This window comes from Carassius auratus, chromosome 4, assembly GCF_003368295.1.
Source record: "Carassius auratus strain Wakin chromosome 4, ASM336829v1, whole genome shotgun sequence".
Lineage (NCBI taxonomy): Eukaryota > Metazoa > Chordata > Actinopteri > Cypriniformes > Cyprinidae > Carassius > Carassius auratus.
The window spans coordinates 23,766,986-23,792,477 of NC_039246.1; the positions used below are offsets into that span (position 1 = coordinate 23,766,986).

The following is a 25,492-nucleotide window of genomic DNA, read 5'->3' on the forward strand; positions in this document are numbered from 1 at the left end:
GACTAGAGGACAGATTACTAAGTTGTTTAAAAGTAATAATAATAGAATGATGGACTTCTGGTCACCTTAGAAACATAAAATGTGTTAAGATGGATTTTTATGTATGTTATTATTAGAAACTTGAATAAAGTGACCTAACAACAAATCGCACTAATTTAAGAGTAACAAAATAAGTAACAAAACTGACTAACTAATTATTTATTTTTTATTTATTTTTTGCATTTGAAAAAAGTTTTTTTTCTCTTCTTTTTCTGCCTACATACTGTATTGTAAAAAACACTTTTTTATCAATAACTAATGAATGACACCTACTTTTTCAGGAACTGCATTTATGTTTTGTCATTTCTGTTAAATTATTTAAGGATATACATTTTCTAAAAAAATTTCTGGTGTGTTCATGTTTGTGTATATATTTTTATAGATAATCTTGCCCCTAAGTGGCACACAAAACAAATTATAGCTAGTTGCTTTACATGTCGGTCAGATGTTCTCTTCCTGTCTGTGCGAACAACCAGAATAAACAGTGGAAAAGACCTCATGCAAGAGTTTTTATCACTTGATTGGTTATCAATAGTAAACTCCAAGCTGTATGTGAGTCTATCTGCTTCTGCTAAAATGTTTGTGGTAGACAGCGTTTGGTGACAGTGCTCCTCTGTCACGCAGAAACACTTGAAAGGTCCTCTGTTGAAAGTGGATGTGTGTGAGGCCTGGGTTGCCTTGACACTTTGATCAATCAAGAATAAATGAGAGGGCACGCTTCTATCACACTGAATAATAATGATGAGCATTTGTCGTTTGAAAGCTACAAGCATGTGTTCCTGAATGTTGATGCTATTCACCACAGAGGCTAGGAACATTAAAAAAAATTCACAAAGACTTTAACTGAATTGATCTGTTTATTTATTTCACCTCTGTTTTGTGGTGTCAGATTTGCAACGTTCGAGCCTACGTTCAAAAGAGTTTGCTGAATGCAGCTCATCTCATTGTGCCTTTTCAAAACGGATTGTTCTTGGGGTCTTGTGGGATTTCAAGGTTTCTGTGTTCCTCCTCTAATCTCTGTCCTTAACCACCACACTCGGAGTCATCTTGCTGCATAACTCAACTATTTTCGTTTAGGGAAATTAGTACGTTCCCGCCGACCCTGTCTTTCATCGTTTGCCGTGGTGCATATTTAAGTCCGTTCCTGGGCTTATTTTCCTAATTGGTGGCCTGTACTTGCTCAACACCGATTGCCTTTGATCATCTCAGATCATTACGTTTACCTCATTAATTTGCTCAATCCAGTTTTTTTTCCCCTCCCCTGTTGAGCCAAATTTAAGGGCCCATGTAAAAATTGGATTAATAATACATTTTATGAGCCAAGAGAAAAATCAGCTCCCTTTGTGGTCTCTCTCTGTCTCCCTTGTCTTTCTTCTTACCCGCTGATTGTGTTTCCCTAGTGTGAAAGACACAAGCCAAACAATGCCTGATGAAAGGACACTCTCTGTGTTTGTTGCTGTTGACCTGAATCTAGTCTGAAAGGAAGCCACGGACAGGGCGGAGAGGAATGAAGATACAGGGAGGAACGGTATGGTGCTGTTTGCTACGTGTACTTGAGAAAGTTGCTGATTAGATCCCTAGTGCTGTTGGCGTCCATTGCTGTGATCTTGTCGAGGGAGGATCTGTGTTCCCTGTGTGTTGAAGGCACTTTGTGATCTGTCTGACCCTGTATGTGCTATGTTTAGGCAAAATCTATACTGTCAAATAAAAATAAAGAAAATAAGAACAATCTGTCTAACTATAAGCAACAGCATGAATAAATACAATAAGTTTTAAAAGTAGAGATACAAATAAAATAATAAATACATATAAGTATATATGTGACCCTGGACCACAAAACCAGTCATAAGGGTCAATATAAGCTTTCCATTGATGTATGGTGTTTTAGGATATTGTTGTACATTTGTTGTCCAGATTTTCAAATGGCAATATTTGGCTGAGATACAGCTACCTGAAAATCTGGAATCTGAGGGTGCAAAAAAATCTAAAAACAGAGAAAATTGCCTTTTAAAACTGTCCAAATTAAGTCCTTAGTAATGCATATTACTAATCAAAAATTACATTTTAGTATATTTACAGTAGGAAAATTACAAAAATATCTTCATGGAACATGATCTTTACTTACATTCCCAATGATTTTTTGGCATAAAAGAGAAATCTATAATTTTGACCGAAACAGTCAATTTTTGGCTATTGCTACAAATATGCCCATACTACTTAAGACTGGTTTTGTGGTCCAGGGTCACATATATAAAAACAATACTGACTACAAACTGAACAGAAGTGTGTACATTGTGCATCTTTATATGTTCTCTTAGTTCCTTTTCAAGCGCCATCAACAGTCCCTTTATTTTTCAACACTCATCTCCAGAACCTTTGCTCCATCCTGGTTTATAATGTCATCTTTCTAGATGAATAAAATGAAGTTTTGACCTTGTTGAAAATGACTTTAACAAGCAGTTTTGGAGAAAACGTTGTAAAAATAAGTCTTTGTCTACCACCTCTTCATATTTATCTCCTGTCGCTTATCCTCTTTTTTTGTGTTGTCTTTATCTTCATTTTAGTCTTCTATCCATGTTCTCTTGTCTTGAAATGTGTGCATTTCCCTCCTACACTTCTACCTTAAAAAGCCTCAGGCCTAACACTTTTGACAAAGATACATGCAGACTTTAAAAGCAAAGAATTCATCATATTTATTGTCTCGCTGCCAAATAGGGCACAAATAATCCACTCCAATTAGGTGTTTGTGGCATGAAAATTGGATTTTCTCTCTCTTATGAAAACGCATATTCCAGAACACCATTGTTGATTCTGAATTCCAGCAACGACAAGAGAACAACATGCCAGGTTGATTTCACACAACCATCTGCATATAGAGGCCGTAGGTAAATATAGATCTGTATCTTCAGTGCACACTTTGTTTTTACTGTATTGAGGCCGTTATTGTCCTTCCCGTGTGGCCGTATACATATCAATGTGACTGAATCTCACAATCCATGAACTGATGTCTCAGCCAGCGTACAAAGGAGAACTGCTGTCTTTTTTCGAGAGGCGTTTATTGTCTTCCAACCCAGAGCAAGCAAACAAACAAAGTCGTGAGGCATCTATTGAGCAGATTGCAGCGCACATGATTTAGTCTCAAGGCTTTGGGCTTTTATGTCCACATGATTGTGTGCATCTTCATATTGTTTGGTTTCAGACGTCTTCCATTATCATATAGATAACTGAACATTGTTACTTGGATATGAGAAGCTGTGGCTAATGTAATGTCATCTCTTTGGCGTGCGAGTCACTTTTTCCTCGCTTTTATGATCCTGTCTTTCTACTTTATGGGAAGATTGGAGACCAGAGAAAAGGGGGAAAATACTATGGATTTTTGCACTCAATAAATCAATGACCTACTTTGGTATTTTGTGAAACCTTGCTTATTTTTCACATGCCCATGGCGGTCATTCTGTTTATTTTGCTCTGTGTTTGTGTGTTTCTTGGAGTGTGTATGGCATCATTCAGGTCCCAAGAGGGTGTTTCGGATCTATACTCATTGGCCGGTTGCTGCGGTCGAGCTCGAGTTCAGATCTGATAGTGAGTGTCTCCTGACCACTGATCTGAGACCATCACTGCTGTTGATGCTAAATGATTTCGATCAGGATTCGGATTTTGCACTGGTCTTGGGTCAGTGTAATGGTTTACCCTGTTTACCCTGAAATTCCTCGAAGTATGTAAAAGCACTATTCCCACTTTGCACAGTGTTTGGTAACAGTTTTGCTCTCTGACCCCAGTGTATATAAAAACAATATCAAAGTGAATAATGTCATGATGCTTTTTTTTTTTAAATAAAAATGCAGTACATACCTATGAATGTTTTTGTTGTTGTTGTTCTGAGTTGATACAGTTGTCCTGAACAAAACACCCTCAGTAAATTGATAAAATAATTCTTTCATTTTTATCATGCAATTTATATATATATATATATATTTTTTTTTCAAAGATAATCTATGAGTTTGTAAAAATACTTTGAAAGTATATATATATATAGAAATAATACATGTAATAATTAATAAATTATATTAGAAATGTATATTATTAAAATATATTAATAAATGTAATTGTGGACACAACTATTTGTTATTGACCCAAAGGAACTCCTTCCATTTAAACTGAGGAGTGTAAATTCTGTTCCACCTGTGTAACCAAATTTTACAAAAAATGTTGAAACGGGTTTTCAGAATGCTCCCCCTATCTGCCAATTTTCATCAAACCTGCACCAAACTCGCACCGTTATTTTAGCCATTATGTTATGTTAGGATTGGTCGAGATATTAAAACAGAGAAATGCTTTAATATCAACCTACAAATGTCTTTCTTCTAGTTGTTATCTGCATATTAAGCTCCCTATATTGAAGGATGTATCTTAATATCGCAAAAAAAAGCCTTTGTTCTGTGATACAGTAGAAATGTGAAACCCCTTGATAAATATGTGTTCAGCTTTGTCTTGCACTGTAAGGGATTTCTCTGTAGCTTATGGAGTGCATGATGTACCATTCCATGAAGTTTGATCATACATTCTTTTAGCTGTTACTGATATAATACGTGGAAGTAAGTATTAGCTGATACGTGTTTGTTTGTGCAAGTTCTTTGTCTGTGGCTTTATCGAGCTGGTGTGTCTGTGTGTGTGTTTGAGTGTGCGAGAGCCCCTCTGCCTGAGAGCGTCCCTCTGATCTTCCCTGTGCGTTCTCTCACTTTCAACATCTTCCCTTTCTTATGGAAAAGAGCCAATTAGAGTTGTGTCTGTTTGTTTAAAACAAAATGGCTTTTAATTAGTCTGATCAAAACCTCACTTCTGTAGGCCCCAGGATCCACTTTGTAGTTCCCCTCTAGATTGCAGATGGTTTTGATGCTGGCTGATAGGACAGGAAGACAATCTGATGGCTTTTAATGAATGCTCTTACTTTTGTCTGCCTGTCCCTTTCTCTTTTTCCTTTTTCTTTCCGTCTCTTTTGTTGTATTGTTCCGGGGATCCCCCCCCCCAAACCGCCCGCCCCATGTTCTGTCGTTTTCAGAAAGGCCACTGCTCATCGCACTCCCAGCCTGTGTCCTGCAGCTGGGGATTGTGGGTAAATGTGGATGTGACCTCATCCTCAGGTGGTGGCTGTGGGGCCTGCTTCTCCTTCTAGTCCTGCTCTTCTGTCCTTAAGAGACTTCATGCAGACATAATACAGGCTTTCATTAAAGGGCATTTGGGCCAAGGGCGAATCTGCTTCTCGGAGGCTTCTGTCAAAGGAACCTTATCTATTATGAGAGAGTCTTTATCTTACGCATTTTCTCTGGTGCCCTCTGTACTGTTCGAGTGGAACAAAAGAGCTCTTTGCTTGAGAAAGTGAATTTATTTCTGACATTGTGGTCATTGAACTCAGCCCTCTGTGAATTAAATTGCCCCGGTTGTGCTCGAGGGATCTTCTCCGTGTTAAACGTGGTCTTGTCACCAACTGGGATGTTTATTATATTGGATTGTTTAGTGTACAAACCAGTGATATATGGTCATTTTGTGATTATTGACATGAGCCGATAATAACCATGTATGATTATCATATTAGCAGAAGTGTTAAAGGGTTAGTTCACCCAAAAATGAAAATGATGTCATTAATGACTCACCCTCATGTTCCAAACCCGTAAGACCTCTGTTCATCCTCGGAAAACAGTTTGTTGAAGCATTGAAAATACATTTTGGTCCAAAAATAAAAAAAACTATGACTTTATTCAGCATTGTCTTCTCTTCCGGGTCTGCTGGGAGTGGGTTCACGACGCTGCTGACGTATGACGCTGATGACGTGTTATCTTTATTATCGGGCGCACCAGAAAACATGTCAGCAGCTTCATACTTTTGGAGCAAAATGTATTTTCGATGCTTCAACAAATTCTAACCTACCCTCTGATGTCACATGGACTACTTTGATGATGTTTTTATTACTTTTCTGGACATGGACAGTATATTTTCAATGGAGGGTCAGAAAGCTCTCGGACTAAATGTATATCTTAAGTGTTCTGAAGATGAACGGAGGTCTTACGGGTTTGTAACGACATGAAGGTTAGTCATTAGTGACAGAATTTTCATTTTTGGGTGAACTAACCCTTTAACTACCTTCTTGCTGGAAAAAAAAAGTATAAACAGTGACCTATGTGAACTAAGAAATCCACTAACTGCACTGCTATTCTCTGAATTGCAGCAAGTAGATACAAGCAGAGTGAAATTTTCAGTGCTTTTGAAATTCAGTGGGGCCAATCAAATTAGATGACTAATCAAGTGTAAAAGAAAAGCCCACCATGTTCTCTAGATATCAGCATTGGCAAAACTGGAAAAACCCACAACCCTCAATCTCTAGTACAAGGTAGATATTGTAGTCGATGGATGTTGTTTGCTTAGGTGAGTGGGGCAGGTGTGTTATCTCTTCAGAAGTAGGGTTTGGATCAAACTGACATTCAGGGTGCAAACATGAGGCATCTAATCAGTCTTGCTCAGGTCAAACTGGGCTTCTAATTGACATGCCGCACACATGTGTGTGTGTAACGAGATTCTGAGATGGTTTACACTGACAGCTGTCAGTACGAAGTCGGATGAGCAGTTCTTGTTACCTTAGGATGCAGACATATGTATCTGCAGCAGCTTTGCTTACCTACATCCCTACTCTTTCACTCACTACTCCCTCCCATCTCTCTGCAATTGGATGCAGTGGGATTTCTTTAGCAGTGAGAGACACTGAAGGAAGTTTGACATGCATTCCTTCAAAGTGAGACACTCTTTCCGTAGCGTGAGTTTGGGCCTGAGGGTCTGGTACCCTTGAGCCGGACTTTCAGACTACTTCTGTTTCTGTTCATGCAACTTGTTCGTTTACTCTCGTAGCCCACTAGGACTGTCTGCTAATTTTTTTTCCAGTCCCATTTGGCTTGTCAGTATTTGGTCTGACAGGCCGTTTTCAATCAGGCAAATTGAGATGGAGTCAGCCGTTTACAGGCTGCTTTTTTCCCGTCATACGTGATTTATTTTACGAGTCTGACCTGACCCAGTGATCTTTTTTTATGCCCATGAGACAGAGACACTGAACAATCAGAATGTTTGATAGCACTCTTTTATACGCTTTATGAATATTTCATGTATTTTGGCCCTGCATGTGGATTTTGAAGCGAGACACAAAGAAAAACAGTGTGAAAAAGAGAACATCTCTTGTTCTGTCAGTGTGTGTGAGAGAGGAGAACATGTGCTCAATTCTCCAATTCCTCAGTGCTTGTTTAAAGTCACCTTTACTTTTTTCCCTCTTGTTTAACAGGATGTTATATGGGCTCAGTGTTATGCTATATGGCAGCCAAACTGGTTGTCAGTCCTTCTTTAGTGTACAAAAAAAATCTTATATTTAATAGGGTGTGCAGTAATACCAGAGTCTATAAGCATCTATAATCAGTTAGACTACAAGCAATTTAATACAGTAATTATCTATATAACATTATAATTATTTTGCTGGTAATTCAATACCATAAAGTGTTATATGTTACGTAATTATGGAGTAATGTTTTTTTTTACTGTAATGTTTTAAAAATAAAAATGTATTAAATAAATATTTGAAGAAGTATGTAAAAATAATTATGTATTAAAGTATGTATTAAAATAATATTAAACTACTTTTTACCATATGTTACCAAATGTTTTTCCTAGTCAAAATTTACTTTGTTGTATTCTGTGTGTGAGTATAGCCTATATATGTTTGTTTACAGACAGTTTCCTGCGTGTGTGTGTGTGTGTGTTTGTTTGTTTGCCGTCTCCTCTTCAGATTTCACACTAGTCATCTTGCTGTTTGCATCCCAAGTCAGTGAGTGTCTAATCATGATGCATATTCTCTGGTACAGGGTCCTGTAAATGGGCGGGCGGCCAACGTGTGTGCGATGAGTCCTGTGGGTCTGACCTGTGTGTTAATACGGGCGGCACTTAATGCAGTCCTGCCGTTTGCCTCCATTTCCACCTAATTTGATTTGCCCCTAAATGTCACTTCCATTGCATTGATTAAACCTCAGCGCTGCCACCGAGCCGGCCCGGGAAGGTTAAGGAGACAGGATGGAAGCTGTCACAGCTGACCCATCAATAGAGATACACGTGCACACAATTGATATGGCTGTCTGTCTGTTGTTCTGTTTTTCTGTCTGTCGTTCCATCATGCATATAGTAGTGCAAATGTGCATATAGTATGTTTTTTTATTATGGTGGCCAATGGGTTCGCCCTAGCAATTTTTACTCAACAAGAAGAAAATTAGATTGAACACTGCCTATGAACCATACAGAACCAACATTTAACACATTACCCTTCTATTAATTACATATTGATGACTCAGTCATGAGAAATCAATTACTCATTAAGTGTAACCTCATTAAGGGTAACAAGCACTGTCATCCACATTATCTTTTTTTTTCAGGGTATATGTGTGTGTTGTGTTTGTGTGTTAATTATTAGCGAGAGGGGACTGCAGCCAGTATTATATTGCTGACAGATGAAGCTGGTGTGAGCACTTTGGCTGAGCACCCCTCTGTTGCTCTTGCTAACCTGTGTGGTGTAGTGACAGAATCGGAGCAGTCTGACTTAGACTCCTGTTTTCCTGGATCACTGAAATTTCTCCTCTAATTTATGATTTGGTGTAATCCAGCCGACGAGTTATAGGAGCAGCAGGCGAATCTGCCCTATATAAGGTGTTGAGTGTGTTTTCATGCTGCTCATGAGCTGTACCAGAGCTTTGGATGAAACACACACATACTGTACATATGTACACAAATTGTCTTGTGTATTATGTCTGTTGTATTGCTTTAACTCTTTTCTCCCATGGTTTATCTCTTCTTTTTTTTACAAAGTTTTCCCTTCAGTGGTCCAAACGTATATGAGAGAAATTATCATTTTTTAATGCAGTGAGGTTCAAAGAGCCATTATTTTGTAATTTCATACCACATTTTCCATTATATCATCAGCATAACCATTTGTTTTGTATTAAATTTCAACGCTATCTCATGACCAATTCGTACGTATTTTATGAGATAGCGAATTCTTATGACGTCACACGATTTGTCTAGACCCCAGTGATGGGTAGGTCATTAGTACCAATTCATATGAATTGGGGAACTCCAAATACGTGGGATTTCCTACGAGAGTGGTTGTACATATTCATATGAATTAGCCACCTCGTAAAATATGAATTGCCATTAGATCGGGTTGGAAATTTCATTAAGTTCACACAATCAGTGTCACAAATTTACTGTCATTTGTTGTAACTAGTGTAGATTCTAAAATAACATATTATTTGTTTTATGGCATAGATGTGCCATAAAAAAAGTAAGCCCTCTGAGTCAAGTCATATGGCGCACTTTCATAATCCTATTTTTTTTTTTTTTTTTTGAAGCTTGACAGCCTCTAAACACTTTGTTATATAGTAAAGAGCAGCATAAACATTCTTCTAAACATCTTCTTTTGTATTATACAGATGAAAAGATTCAAAATAACATGAGGGTAAGTAAATGATGACTGACCTTTCATTTTTGCTGAATGATTATTTTAACTCTGTTGCACACTTACTTTGTGCTCACCGTCATCACGGCAGCATAAGGTCTCATTGTCACCACGATACTAATGTTACAAACAGCTAGTTCACAGGACAAAGGTGGAGTTGTGCCTTTAACAGTGTGGCGTTAAATATTTCATCCGCACTGCTTGGTTGTCTGAGCCAATTGCCTGCGCCACTAAAGAGGCAAAGTAACACAAACTGACAGCAGCAGTCAGTGTAATGTGCTTAAGAAAGACAAGCAACAGCCTTTAACATAAACACTGTCTCCAGTGCAGTCAGAAGACCACAGCATTAGTGTATCTGTGCCCCTGGAACATAAACACAAGAACTCTATCCTGCCTTGTGAGCAAACCCCTGCACCATAGGGATCACGGTAACCCCCCCTTGACAAGACGCATGACAATATGTTATGAACAACAAGTCAAGTGCGGGCTGTGCAAAGAATCATTTAACTGAATGAACATACTAAACAAAAACTCTCTTTACTGAACATGTCGTCATGTTTTGAGTCTAAATCAGAATTGAAGCAGCATTGAATGAGACGGGGGGAAAAAAAGGACGTAAACAAGGATCTGCAAAACAGTTGATTGAAAGTGAAGCATGTTGTTTTTTTAACTCAGCTTGATCATCTTTAAAAAATAAAAAATTAAGAATAATTTATATTTTGGCAAGTTCACCTTTATTATGATGAGACGGATCAAAGCTGATAGGAAGCGTAGTGGGAGAGAGATGGGGCGGGATCAAGAAAGGGTCAGGATTTGAACTTGTGTGTAGTATTTATGAATATTTTGAATTAGTTTATATTGTTAAATTTTAGTTTAGGTTTTAGTCATTTTTATATTTGCTCATTATTTGTATTAGCTTTTATTTCTATTAAGTTTTTTTTTTATTTATATAATTTTTTTTTCTGTTTTAGTAATTTTAGTGCTTCGGTTTTAACTTATTTTAAGTTAGATGTCAAGGAAATACTTTTTATTAAAAAAAAGAAATATATATATATTAGTATTGGTTAATAAATCCAACTAAATATAACTGAAATATCTATATTTTAACTTTTTAGTTTAACAACAACAATACTGATGTGGGTTTCAGAGTTTATAAATGAATAAATTTAATATGAGGCATATTTGTCTGTCATTCCTAAATGAAATGTTACGATATCTGCACTTAAAAAAATTGCATTTTATGTAATCATATTTTCAGATGCATTTATTTAAACTGCTTAGAATCTTCATAAATCTGTTTTAATGAAAAAATATAGAGTTAAGCAAATGATTCAGTGAATTGACTCTCATTGGTTGGCACTTACTGGTGTAACCTACAGAAATGAATCAGAAGTAAACGAATCTGAGTGGATCTTTTTCGCGAACGGAATCAAAAGATTGAAGTCATTGGGATAATGACAAACTCCACACTCTTCCAATGATGGTGTCGTGGTGAGTCGAAAAGAAAATGTTAAGAGTAAAAAGGATGAGATGAATAGAAGGAAAGTGAAAAATATAGGGGAGAAGAAAGAAAGAAAGAAAGAAAGAAAGAAAGAGAGGGAGAGAGAAAGAAAACGAGCAGATTTCTTCCCCTCCCATCCTCTTGTTTGGTTCTCAGTGTGTGTAAATGGCCAGGGGGAAAATTGAGGGGGTAGAAACGCTCCTCTCTTGTTAAACTGCTGGCAGATGACAGAAAAATTAGAGGCATTTTGCTCTTGACAGGTTGTTGTGTTTCTTTTCTGCTTCAAATGGTTTGTGTCAGTTTGTTTTCAGTCAAGCTGTCTCTCCCTCACAATGCACGCGGTGTACAGGTTTTTGTTCCGTTGGGGAAAAGGATCTGATATATCTAATGCCTTTCAGTTTGAAAAGAACAGTGGAGGGAAACACACTCACTGCTGTGTCTGCTAATTACAGTGGCAGACTTTGATTACTTGTTTGAAAACACTTTTCAAACATGTGTAATGATAACAATTAGTTACCGCTACATTTTCTCAGCGTGCTCAGTATCTCTCTCTCTCTGTGTCTTGACAGCGTATCTTTCTTTCAGAGTTTGTGCGATGCAGAAAGAACATTTGTCTGGATTCGGTCACATATGTCGACGTTAGCACAGTCTGCTGTGTGAACGAGTGTATTTAAAGGTGCAGTTCTCTCAAAAATGAAGTGTCTGTCATCATTTTCTCACACTTGCATTGTCCCACACCCATGCATCTGACTTTCTTCTGTTGAACAAAAAAGGAGATATGATAATGCTCATGCTGCTTTATTCCTTTACAACGAAACTGTCACAAAACGGTCACAAAAGCTAAAATCTAAAACCTTACATTGTATGAATAAAAAAGAACAGCTTATGTAACTTATTTTCCACAGATGAAAGAAAGTCATAGGAGTTTTGGAAGACATGAGGGCAAATAAAAGGTAACTGAAATCATTTTTGGGTGAACTGTCCCTAACAGGAGTGAGATGCAGTCTGACTGGAAAAATCTGCATAAGAAACCGACCGTTGCAGGTCTGAGATAATATTGTTGTCATTTTCCTTGTGGTTTTCTGACCTTCTCCTGTTCAGTTTGTGATTAATGAACTGGGGTGATACAGAATGAATTACATTTTTACCATAATACAGAGGAAACTGTACATCCTGATTGTGTTTTCTATAAGTGAGTCAGGGATTTTGTCTCGGAGCCTTTATCTCAAACCGTGAAATCTGACAGACATGATGGAAAGCGAACTTCGTCTGACAGGAAACTTTCCATTTGTGCCGGATAGGCCTTCTTCTTGATTTGATTATTTCTGCCTGGCTTGTGCATTCCCTCACTCATCCGGGGATATGGGCCTGACATGAGGCAGGAGGTCTTTATTTGATTACTTGGGCTTTGTATGTTTTTCTGCCGAGTGGGTGGGATTTAAAGAGGTGTGGTGGCCTATTCCTGAGAAAAGAAACATCTTAAACTTTGTATTGTGTATTTATGCATCCATTTTAATATTGAAGACATTTAAATTCACAGTCTTTTACCAGCATGGATGGCTTTATTCTGACAAGTAACATCCAGGTTTTACATTTGGACCAATTCCTGCCATTTTTTTCCCTCAGGCAACATCCAACATCGGATTACGGAAGTAAACTGACTTATGAACATCATTTCATGTTGACTATTACAGTGTGTATGTTAATACACTGTGAGTAAAATACATTAATACAGATTTGTAATTATTATTATTACTTCGAGTCCAAAAAGTGACATTTATACTGTTAATATAAAAGTTATTCGAATAAAATTTCATAATATTTGTTTTTACTCAAATAAATCGAGGCTTGGTGAGCATAATATACTTTTATCAAAAACATAAAAAATCTTACAACCCTACATTTTTTTAATTGGTAATGTATCTTAAACTGTTTTATTTTTAAACCCAGAAAAACACTGCTTAAGCAAACCCCAAATGGCATATCTGCATTCTGCTCTGCATGTAAGCTAATTTCTAAATCTTGTAAAGCCGTTTTCTTTATTAGGACTTATTTGTAAGCTGATTTTTGATCATGATTGAGATCGAATACAAACTTAACCCGTGTTATGGAACTGGCTTGTGGCTCTTTGCATTCTTTCACTCTTAGCTTCCAACTAACTGCCGTAATTGATTTAGAGATGGACTTCCCCCTGACAGAGCTTTGTGTAACACTTCAGAACGATGAGAATGCGGGAACCGAATCGGCTGTGTGGCTGAACTCGGGAGACTTACACTTGTTCTTGTAATGTCACAAACAGACACGTTTAGCCTGTGACAGTCGAGATAAGCTGCTGGCATTTGAAAAATGGCCCTCTAACCTGAGGAACCGATCTCACAGCGGCCTACACTCACTTTTCCTCCCTGAGATTTTTCACACTGTCTTCAGACACATACTGGAGAAAATAGCCCAGATGTGCCAGAACCGCCACCACATTAACAGTGCAACACCGTGCAAGCTGTGAGTCACAGCGTCTCATACACACACATCTAAAAGCAGTGTGTCAATAGCAGCAACTGTCATCCGACTTCCCATTTTGTGGGTCAGTGTTGTTGTTGTCGTCCTTCCAATGTCAATGAAGACAAAGAGGCTAAACCGACGCCAGCTGTTCCTAATACCACTGTGCACATTCCCTCTCTCACACACTCCTCTACATGTGTTACACCTGGATTAGCTTTCTGTTCCCAGGATCAAATGCACACCATCTATCCCTTTACATGATTATTTTCTCTTTCTTTCCCTCGCTCTCTCTCTTTCATTATCTAATATGGAGCGTAATCCTCTTGTGGAATTAATCTGCTTTAACGAGTGTTTGTTACCATGCTGAGATGGAATTAAAATGAGTCTTCGAGAGAGGAGGGGTCGGTGGGATTCGGCACCGCTGATATGTTTGTTCTTGTCTAACCTGCCTTATTCTCCAGTGGTAAACACGAGAGACACCTGCACACAGCCTAGATCAAATAGAGCAGGGGTTGAGATTCAACACGGAGAGATTGGGGAGATTTGGGCTGGTGTGGGCTAGTGGTCATTTACAGTAACTGAGAGGCCAGAACATCACCATTGTGCCCTTGATCAAGAGGTTGCTCCAATGGGATTGACCCTCTAATAAATGTACTATAAACAGGCCCACACAGAATATTGGGGAGCCTGTCATTCATAAAGCTATATGTAATCAATTGTTTTAGAATGATTTTAGAATATTTAAATAAATTCAGCAAAATTGCTTTTTTGTTATTTTTTTCAGCAGATAAATTCCAAAAGATTTTATATTTGCCTGCTTATACTATTCCATTATTTTTTTAAATATATGTATTTTTATTATTATTCCAAACACTTGCCAGATTTTATATATACACTCACCTGAAGGATTATTAGGAACACCATACTAATATTGTGTTTGACCCCCTTTCTCCTTCAGAGCTGCCTTAATTCTACGTGGCATTGATTCAACAAGGTGCTGAAAGCATTCTTTAGAAATGTTGGGCCATGTTGATAGGATAGCATCTTGCAGTTGATGGAGATTTGTGGGATGCACATCCAGGGCACGAAGCTCCCATTCCACCACATCCCAAAGATGCTCTATTGGGTTGAGAACTGGTGACTGTGGGGGTCATTATACTACAGTGAACTCATTATCATGTTCAAGAAACCAATGTGAAATGATGCAAGCTTTGTGACATGATGCATTATCCTGCTGGAAGTAGCCATCAGAGCAGGGGAACATGGTGGTCATAAAGGGATGGACATGGTCAGAAACAATGCTCAGGTAGGCCGTGGCATTTAAATGATACCCAATTGGCACTAAGGGGCCTTAAGTGTGCCAAGAAAACATCCCCCACACCATTACACCACCGCCACCAGCCTGCACAGATTTAACAAGGCATGATGGATCCATGTTCTCATTCTGTTAACGCCAAATTCTGACTATACCGTCTGAATGTCTCAACCGAAATCAAGACTCGTCAGACCAAGCAACATTTTTCCAGTCTTCAACTGTCCAATTTTGGTGAGCTTGTGCAAATTGTAGCCTCTTTTTCCTGTTTGTAGTGGAGATGATTGGTACCTGGTGGGTTCTTCTGATGTTGTAGCCCATCTGCCTCAAGGTTGTGCGTGTTGTGGCTTCACAAATGCTTTGCTGCATACCTCGGTTGTAACGAGTGGTTATTTCAGTCAAAGTTGCTCTTCTATCAGCTTGAATCAGTCGAATCAACAAGGCATTTTCGCCCACAGGACTGCCACATACTGGATGTTTTTCCCTTTTCACACCATTCTTTGTAAACCCTAGAAATGGTTGTGCGTCAAAATCCCAGTAACTGAGCAGATAGTGAAATACTCAGACCGGCCCGCCTGGCACCAACATCCATGCCACGCTCAAAATTGCTTAAATCACCTTTCTTTTCCATTCTGACATTCAGTTTGGAGTTAAGGAGATTGTCTTGACCAGGACCACACCCCTAAATGCATTGAAGCAACTGCCATGTGATTAGATAATTGCATTAATGAGAAATATATATAGCTCATAAAGGCTGTGTGCATTTGATCAAAAATATATTAAATATTTTTACAATTTAAAATAAATTTTCTGTTATAATATATATTAAAATGTAATTTATTTCTGTGATGGAAATGCTGAATTTTCAGAAACCATTATTGCAGTCTTCAATGTCACATGATCCTTCATAAATCGCTCTGTATACTGATTTGGTGTTCAAATAACACATATTTCCATGTGGAAAAAAGTTCATATTTTTGTGAAAATGATGAGACTTTTTATTCAGGATTCTTTGAAATAGAAATCTTTTGTCACATATGAACTGTACTCTTACTTTTTATTAGTTTAATGCAACCTTGCTGAATAAAAGTATTGATTTAAAAAAAAAAAAAAAAAATTGTAAAACTGTCTTTGGTTTAGTTTATACAATTGTACCAGAAATATAAATTAAATAGAAAATGAGGCTTCAGATTTTACACTGGCCTACTGCTTACAAAACTAAAAAGTGATCATTCCTCATACTTGTTCAACTGTGTTGTGAGTAGATTTGAATTGGTCTAAGATAGCATTTTGGACATTTGAGGGGTGCACACAGTTAAAAGAAAATAAATCCATAAACCAGACCAAAGAAGTGTATGAAAACCTTGCTTTCATTCTCTCAAGCATTCTCCTCCACATAGCGAGTCAGTTACCTGAATCTATTGACGTCACCGCGTCTTTCAAAAAAAGGAATATTCTCCTCAAAAGGTTTTGATTTCAGCCACAAAGAGGAGGCGCTGGTATTGATCAGAGTCGCTGTCTGTCTGTTCTTTTCTCTACCAGGGACCGAAGAGACGCAGCCTCTATAGAGGGACTCAGACAGGGTGGGAGGAGATCCCAGCAGGTAAAAGGACCCACCGCCGGTCACGACCACAAACAGCATATCAGCTGGCTATTTTTGAACAGGCCATTGTACCTGATTTCTGTCCACATAGACACACACGTTTCCTTTACATCTGGTTGTACTGTAGGTCCTGCTTAACGCTGTTTTAAGGCCAATGGGAATTTACATACAAAATACTACAAAATCCAGGAAGGTTTATGTGAGGGTTATATTTAGGGTTAGGCGATTATTTTTATTTGACATTATTTTTATGACCTGACCCTGAATAAAGGTCACTTCAGCACACAGACCTCATATTTCCCGAGTGCGTGTCTGCGAATATGGGGCAGAGATGTACTTTCACCCTCTTGTTTTTTAAGGTCAAGAATGTATTAATTTTTTATGTTTATTCCAATTATATTTCGCTTTTTTTATACCTCGGAGACAGTCATTTGGAAGCTTTTATCTCATTATGACATCAATAACAACATCTGCTACTTAAATTCAGCACAATAAGCAGCATTGTAAAGCTTCCTGAAGAACTCCGAACACCACATTCCAGCCATGTTTGTGTTTGCCATCGTTGTTTTTCACGAGTTTCTGATCTTCTCATTCCTTTTACAGACCTTTGTTTGACTGTGTGTACTGTGGGCTTTGCATCTCTTGGTTTAGCTTATACTGTGGGGACATAACTGTTCTCAGAACAGAGCCAAAGCTGACAAAACATCCCTTTTGAGATGTCCTGATGAGTAAAAATTATTCGCACATATTTATGGTTAAACACTATTTACAGTCTTTTAACCATTTTATATAATATCCAAACCCAAGTGTTGTGAGTAAGCAAATCTGGAACAGGACAGTTTTTTTAATTGCTTTGTTTTTTTCTTTGCCATAGGTTATTTTATTTGTTTTTTAATAAAAAAATAAATATTGAGGTCGGGAAGGCAGTTAGTAATTTTATTCAACATAAAGCAGGGCAATTATTTTCAAAACTGAAAATTAGAAATTAAACACCAAATCAGCATATTAGAATAATTTCTAAAGAATCATGTGACTCCGAAAAGAGGAGTAATGGCTTCTGAAAATGAATAATTTAAATTGTAATATTTTTTAGTTATTATTATTATTTATAAAATAAATATAGCCTTGATGAGACTTTAAAATAAGACTTATAATGAGAGAAAAAATCTAACTGCCCCCAAATTTTTTTATGATCGTGTTTAAGAACATTATTGTATATCCTCATTGAAATAAGTGTGTGACTATTTTACTCATGCTTCAGCATACAGACTGCAATTCATAATGTTAAATGGCTGTCAGCTCACAGAAAGTCCCAAACATCAGCGCTGTACTCACATGCACCAACACACAGACAGGAGAGGGGAAAAACAAGAGAGAATGGGAAGAACATAATGTTTTGGTTACACAAAAGGAGGAAGAATGGAGATGGTGAGAAGATAAAGGAACGGAGAAAGGAAGGAGAAGTAGAGGTGAGGAGGAGGCCAGTGAGAAAAAATTAAGTCAGAAGAGAAGAGAAATAGCAGAGGAGGAGATGAGATTGATAGATAGAAAGAAAGAATATATAAGAGGAGAAACTCTTTTAGGCAGACAGAGGAAGTGAAATATGTATGCGGATAAAGATCTTGACAGAAAGATGAATGCATACATAAGGGCTTTCGTGGCTTTCATTTTGGTGGTTTAATTGAGCTTGTCAAACAGACACTATTTTAAGTGTTGCATTTACTTTACCCTGTCACTGAGCATCATGGCATCTGTAATGACAGCTCACATCCATTCGTAGAAAAGGTGTAAATCGTCCCAGGGCAGACTGTTTTAACTTAAACCAGTAATCAACCACCCAGAAGACCACAGAAACCTGATAGCAACACCATGAGGTTTGCATGGTTAAATCTAGAAGCATCTTTAAGGAGAAGAAATTGTAATCTTGGGTGGTTTGTGTCCTTCCTGGCCTGTTGGTCATTACTTACATCACTGACGCTGTAGAGCTGTTTACCAGGGTCAGGTTGCAAGGGATTGGAGCACAAATACGGCAATAGGAAGTCAACAAGTGTGTGGCAAGTGTTTTGTAAGATTTTTTTGTTGTTGTTCTTGCAGTACTTAAAGGAATAGTTCACCCAAAGATGAAACAATTGTCGTCATTTGCTCACCCTCATGTCGTTCCAAACCTGTATAAGTTTCTTTCTTATGTTGAACACATAAGAAGATATTATGAGAATTTACAGAACCAAACAGTTTTTGGTCCCCATTGACTTCCATAGTAGGCAAAGGATTACTGTGGAAGTCAGTGGGGACCATCAACAGTTTGATTGCCAGCGTTCTTCAAAATATCTTCTTTTATGTTCAACATGAAAAAGAAACTACAGGTTTAGAAGGATATGAGGATGATGACAGTTTTCATTTGTGGTGTGTGTGTGTAAATGGAAAAAGTGTTTTTTAACTCATTAATGCTAAGACATTTATATCAGTGTGCACAGTTAAAAACTCGTGTATAAATAGTAGATGATGCACAGGGTCATGTACACAAAGATAAAACACCACCAGGATAGCATGAAACACTAAAATAATAATAATAATAATGATAACATTAAATTATATAAAACATAATAAACTAAAATAAAACAAGAAACAATAACTTTAGAATACACATTTAACATGAAACACCTTACTGTACATATATTAATAACGAACAAAAAAATCAACTAAATTGTTTATATAAAAAATTTTTTGTCATACAGGAACTTCTGGGAATATAATTTTACAGGTTTTCTGGTTGTTGTTTTGTTTAGTTTTTTTTACTGTGAATTATATGGTAATCCATCATTCTTACTTGCAAAAAAAAAAAAAAAAAAAAACCTTTCCACAGTATTTTACAGTAAAATTGTATGTAATGTGCTGTTAAACCACAATTTCAACTAAGTTAACACGTTTTCAGATTTTTACTGTACTGTAGAATTTTTGCAGTCTACTATAGTTAGCAATTAAGTGTTTTTTTTTTATAGAAAATTATTCAAATGTTGAAATTAGTGACCAGTGGGTACGTATCTCTATGTAGGAACATTATCTTTAATTGAGATAATAAGTGGTTTGGCCCACCAGTTACCAAGGCAGCAGGAATTAAACATCACCACATGACACATTAAACAGCAAACTCATCTTTAAACTGTCTGCTTGCATTACCAGTAGGTTTTAAAACCTATTCCGTATAGTGAAAATCATCATCATCATAATATTTATAGTTTAGCGAACTTTAGTTGCCTGCACACTTAAAGAGTGTCAGTTTTAGTGTGAAGATGTGTCATTGATAATCAACCACCGCTGTGTTCGAGATGAGCAGGTTGACTAACACCCCTCGCCTCCACTACCCAAGACTAAACATCATCACCAAGCAGGAAGGAACGTTCTGTTGCTAAATTACATGATCCGTTGTTTACATCCAAGCAGATAAATATTTACCCCTGTGCTGTTGACCGCCTTGTGATTAGCCACCTCCCCTCACACAGTACCAGGACCACCTCGGTGAACAATGGCTCTTTCATAGGCACCGTGTCATTCCTTCTTCCCCTCCTATATGAACCCTGTGGAGTGGGACAGGAAGTCGCCTTCGCAGCCTCAGATCAGCTAAGGGATTCTAGAGGAAGGGGGTGGAGGTGCTCAGGTAATTGAACACTGAAGGTCTGGGGCACTCCAGCCCTCTGACTTTTGGTAACCATTGTGTGTTTTTTGGTATGTGTACCTCAATCTTGGTTTATTTCAGTGCTTAGATCAGCATAACCCACTTTACCCACTCCTCTAAGGTGACCTTTTTTTCAGAATATTCAATGATGATAAAGTGAAAAGTAGGCGTACCATACTAGAATGGACTACCTTATTTATTGCGCAGATTTTTAACATTTATTAAAAAAAAACAAAAATTCTGCTTTTATATAGCGCTTTACTCATTAATGCACAAGATTACAGAAGTAAAATGGTTTTGGTAAAGATGTTTTATGCCAATGTTTAACATTATCCAATAACCTGCATGGCCTAGATGATGTCATCAGAAAAAGAAAGTCGTTTCAGAAATAAGGGGATGTTATGATATCTGACAGTAAGAGAAAACTAATGCATTTAGTTTTCTTCAGAAAAAGATATGCCGATTAATTGTGCACCATAAAACCAAAAGTGTACATTAGGACAAATTTAGTAATTTTGACAAGGTCACTATTGATTTCATATTTCCTTTAAGCCTGAAGACCCAGAACAGGTTGGAGCCAGCGGAGGGACAGATGTCGCCAAATCCGCCCATCTTGATTCCAGCGAGTTTCATTACCAGATGTTTCAGGGTTATTATTGCATTAGAGCTGAAATGAATAGGCAGATGTGTGTGTGCATTATTAGCAGAGCTGAATTGTGCTGGTCTTATGATCGCAGTGATTATAGAGAGTCGAAGCGGCGCACAACCGCAGGCTGGCGGCTGGTAATCCTCTTCTTTCCCTAAATAAGCCCCACTGTCATCCGCTATGTCTGATACAAATGCTTTCGCAATCCCCCATTCTACCCTTTAATTCCCTCTCTCTCTCTCAATCTCAGTATGATGTTAGCCGGGCACTTTATCAGAACCATTGTGTTTATCTGATCCTATTAAACACTAGAGAAAAAGAGGAGCTGCGCTTTCTGTCCGTCTCGTCCCTGATCTCTGTCTGAGTGAGACAATAATGGCATTGTGATGTCCCGAAAGATCCTGCCCTGCCTAACAGATCTGTTTATTTGAGTAGCAGCGTGCACGCGCACATTACCGCTCTCACTGACATAGAGATCTCTGTGACATCAAGGTAAAAATGGGACAGACGGCCTCCAGGTGTTTCTGCTGATGAACAGGTGTGTGTGCATGTGAGTGCGGCCGTGTGTTTTTATATTCAATCTCTCTTTCAAACACACACACACACACACACGTGGATCCCTGGCTGCCTCAGTCATCAAATTCATCATTACTTAAAAAGCAAAACCACTAAATGCCCCTCTAAACCCTTAATCACAACGCGGCTGCTAATTCAATAATACCCCCGTAGCTGTCTGGTGATGCCTGCATTGTTTTGGCTCTGCCCAGGTGATGGTGGCTTCATTCAGGGAGCCTGGCTTGTCTCAGGGGCACGGTGCCCTGTTACGGGTGCCCATTGTGCATCTATTGTGCGCCTATTGTGGCAACCCTGAGAGAGCTAGAGGAAAACAAAGGCACCAGCGCTGCAGAGTGCCCGTGCTGATTTCGCATGCACCTGGCATCGCCACAGACGCGGGACATTATTAATTGCTAATACATATTTATGTGGCACAAATTTGCCATTTGTTTATGCATAAAATTATCAGTAGACACAGGGCGCTTAGCCAGAGAAAATGGTGACCTTTTTAAACAGGAGTGAATAGATCCCCGTTTGCTGGTTAAGACCTTGTGCACTTTGTCTAGTGTACATTTGCTTTGTGTGAATCATGAGTGTGCATAATAGAGAGCATCTTGTGTGCACATGCTTGATGTTGTTTTTCTGTCTGAGTGAAGTTTATGTGACCGTGAGATAAAGGCAGAGACTGTGGAGGAGTGTAGCGTGACTAGAAGATACTTGGTACCATGACATTGGTGTGGATTTTTGGACAGGCGCCATGGTAAATTATTTGTAGAGTGCCATGTAAATACCTTTGAAATATGAAAACCAGTATGGCTAGTTGACATCTCAAAATATTAATTATTATGTAAGCAGTTAGTATGACCATGTATTCATTGGGAGGCAATTGATTAGTTTTATATTAAAAAAATCATTTACCACACCATAGGTTCATTTAATACTTATTTTATAGAGATTTTTATTTTTAAGCTTTGATTTGATGAGCTCAGAGTCATCTTCAATCAAATATTGTACAATTTCACAAGCAAAAAGGTTGATCGTCTGTTGTCAGTAGTGTAGTGATATGAAGCACAGTTCACAGTGACCAACTTGAACACACTGGTCCTTCAAAATCTGTCCCTCACTAAATTCCCAAATGTGTAGATTTCTATGCAATGACTGGATTTGACCCATGAAAATTCGCAAATATTTGACCGTGTGAAAGTCATCACAATAATGGTAGGGTGTTTTGGTTGGTTGTCAAGTCTGATCAAAAATAATAGCACACCTGTCCTCGAACAGTTTGAGGTATCATTTTATTGTGGCGTGGTATTGAAAAAAAAAAACAAAAAAACTCTTTGCTATGTATAAGCAGTCATATTGGCAATGCTTGCCTTAGCGAACACCAATAATTAATAAAAATGTTCAATCTGAATGACCCAAATTGTGTGTCAGGTTACAAGTTGTATGTGTTTGTGTGATTGCTGCTAGTTGAGAGGCTCATAAGCGCCACCCTACTTCACTTGACCCGGTACCAACACACACACACACACACACACACACACACACACTCACACACTCACTCACTCAACTCAATAAGGAATACATTAGTCCCATTTCAAGTGACTCTTCCCCTTTCTCAGCAAACACATTTACTTTCTATTAAAGCCTGATCTGCAGTGCCGGCAGCCAAGTAGCCGCCAGAGTTTATTACCATAAAGATTAGAACAGAGCTCTTAACACGCAGGTGAACACGCACATGCACTCAACCCCCCAAACACATGTGTGTGTATGTGTGTGTATGTGTATTTCTTTCCCACCTGTTGAAAAGGTCTCTGTGGATGTATTTCAATCTGTTTCTGGATACCTGTTCAATATTTAAAGAGAGGGTTCAAGAAAATGTAAAAATTCTGTCATATCTCATGCCTTTTTAAGCTCGTATGATTTCTTTCTTCCATAGAACACAAAATGATTTAAAGAAAGTTCACACTGTTTTCCATACAAAAAACAGTGTGAACATTCTTCAAAATGTCTCCTTTTGTTTTTCATAGAAGAAAAAGTCATATAGGTTTTGAAAGAAAAAAAAGGTGAGTAAATTAATTTAGATTTTTCAATTTCTTCAACGTCTTCCTCCTTCCTTTTTTGTTTTGTTCACTTCTCTCCTTTCCTCTGCTCTTCTACCCCAGGGTTCATCTGCTCACCAATGGGTTTGTGGTCTGAAGACAAGCAGCACTCATCTCTTTCACATCCTTTATAGGTCAGTTCCTATTTTTACTCCTTTTCTATATCCGTACACCCCATTGTTGTCGACCGACACAAGCCAAGACTGCCGTATTGGTAAACAAATCAATTACTGCTTCACAATGGCTGGGATGTGCTCATCAAAGACACATTATCGCTCTGTGCCGTATTGTTTCATCATGACACCTCTAATCATGGTTATCATGGGCTAGTAGTTTCCATGGCTACACTATAACAGTCAGCCAATGAAGTGCCCCATCCCAGTCCGGCAGAACAGCCATCAGCCAGTCAGCCATAAAACTAAGTGGCCAGATCGGACCTTCACCATTGGGAGAGAGAGCAAAAGGTCATGTACAGTATATGCTACTGCTAATGTTGACTGCTAATTGTTAATGTAATGTGAAAATAGCTAATACCAATCAGGCTAAATGTGTTTTTTTTTCCTAGTTTCTCTGTCACTTATCTCAATTTTGGGAATGATTTTCAGGATTTTCAGGATTTTCACTTTCAAAACTTCACTAATGTGTATGTTCCCAAAAAGAAAGGAGCAAGCTGGTTGGCATTTTTTTAGTGGGAGGAGGTGAAGTGATGATACAGAGAGCAGGGTCACAGTTATCAGAACAAACGCAGAGCAAGAGAAGCAGAAAGACAGAAAGAATGAGATCGAGAGAGAGGACAGGGCCACAGGGAGGGGGCACGGGGCCAGCTGGAGGGCCAGGCTGTGTGCTTTGTGTGTTTGCAGCAACAATACAGGGCAGCTGAGAGTTGCCCCATGACCATTTCTCTGAAGGCAGTCTGTACCCTGTCCACACACACACACACAAATACACACACACACGGGTCACTGCAGAGCTACTCAGCTGCCGATGCAGTCAACTGGAAACAGCCACACTCCTAAAATCAGATTGTTTTTTTTTTTTTTTTTACTTTCCTGTCAAATACACTCAAGTGCATGCTTCACAGACCTTCATATTAAATGACATATGGGTTTGCTGTTGACACTGTCCAGGAAAGATAGCCAAGCTTGAGGCTCAGATAGTGGCAAGAATTTTGTGTGCTTTTAAAGGGGTCATATCATAAATTATATTATCATTTTATTCTTTTTATTTCCCTGTGGTCTGCTTATAATGTTTGAAAAGGTTGAAAACAGTCATAATTGACAATAAAGCTTGACTTGACTTGACTTGATCATTTTTGTTATAGTTTTACAAGACCATTTTCTATCTTTCACCTTTCTGACCTTTAGAATTAAATGGCATATGTTTTGCTGCTATGCCTTTAATACTATATAAATGGCTGAATGAGTGCTTTGCAGAACTGACTGGCTGCAGGTGTTAATTTTAGTGCTGTCAATTGATTAAAAATATTAACTGATTAATCAAAAAATAGATGAGTATAGATGAATACTTAAAGCTACAAAAGTTATTGATTTCCTCTTTTTTTTTTTTTTTTTTTTTGATCATTGATTACCAGACATCACACCAGCTGTTTATCTGGGGTTTTTTTTTGTTTGCTGTCAGATGATAAACATGACGATCTGACACCTGACGATCTAAACATGACGATCTCACCTGTTTCTGACCCAATTCAGTTCTTAAAGTCTCTAATGAGTTGAATCTGGTGTGTTAGATGAGGGAGACGCTGAGATGCTGGGCTTCTCCAGGACAATTTGGAAAACCACCGCATTCCCAAGACATGTTCTTAAATGTGACTCATGTAACAATTACGTACATGCACAGTTTTAAGGCAGCTTTAATTGGCTTTTTGGTAACTTCACAACTTAACTGACGACATAACTACTACGACATTGCATGCTCGTAGTTTCTTTTGTGATTTGATACGAAATGTTACAGGCTTCAAGCACGCGCTGGTGCCTTTGTGCGTGCAATTGAAGAGCTCAGTACCGTTT

The 25,492-nt window shown here is 38.1% G+C and overlaps 1 long non-coding RNA gene across 2 annotated transcripts; it reads left to right on the forward strand.

Moving 5' to 3' along the window:
* The first annotated feature begins 1,162 nt into the window (after nucleotides 1–1,162).
* Nucleotides 1,163–23,907, forward strand: LOC113063353 (uncharacterized). Of its 2 annotated transcripts, none has more exons than XR_003278678.1 (3): nucleotides 1,163–1,567; nucleotides 16,429–16,489; nucleotides 23,529–23,907. It is a non-coding gene; the product is annotated as an uncharacterized LOC113063353 (long non-coding RNA). The 2 variants fall into 2 exon arrangements; XR_003278680.1 differs by lacking the exon at nucleotides 1,163–1,567 and adding an exon at nucleotides 2,482–3,621.
* Nucleotides 23,908–25,492: the final 1,585 nt, after the last annotated feature.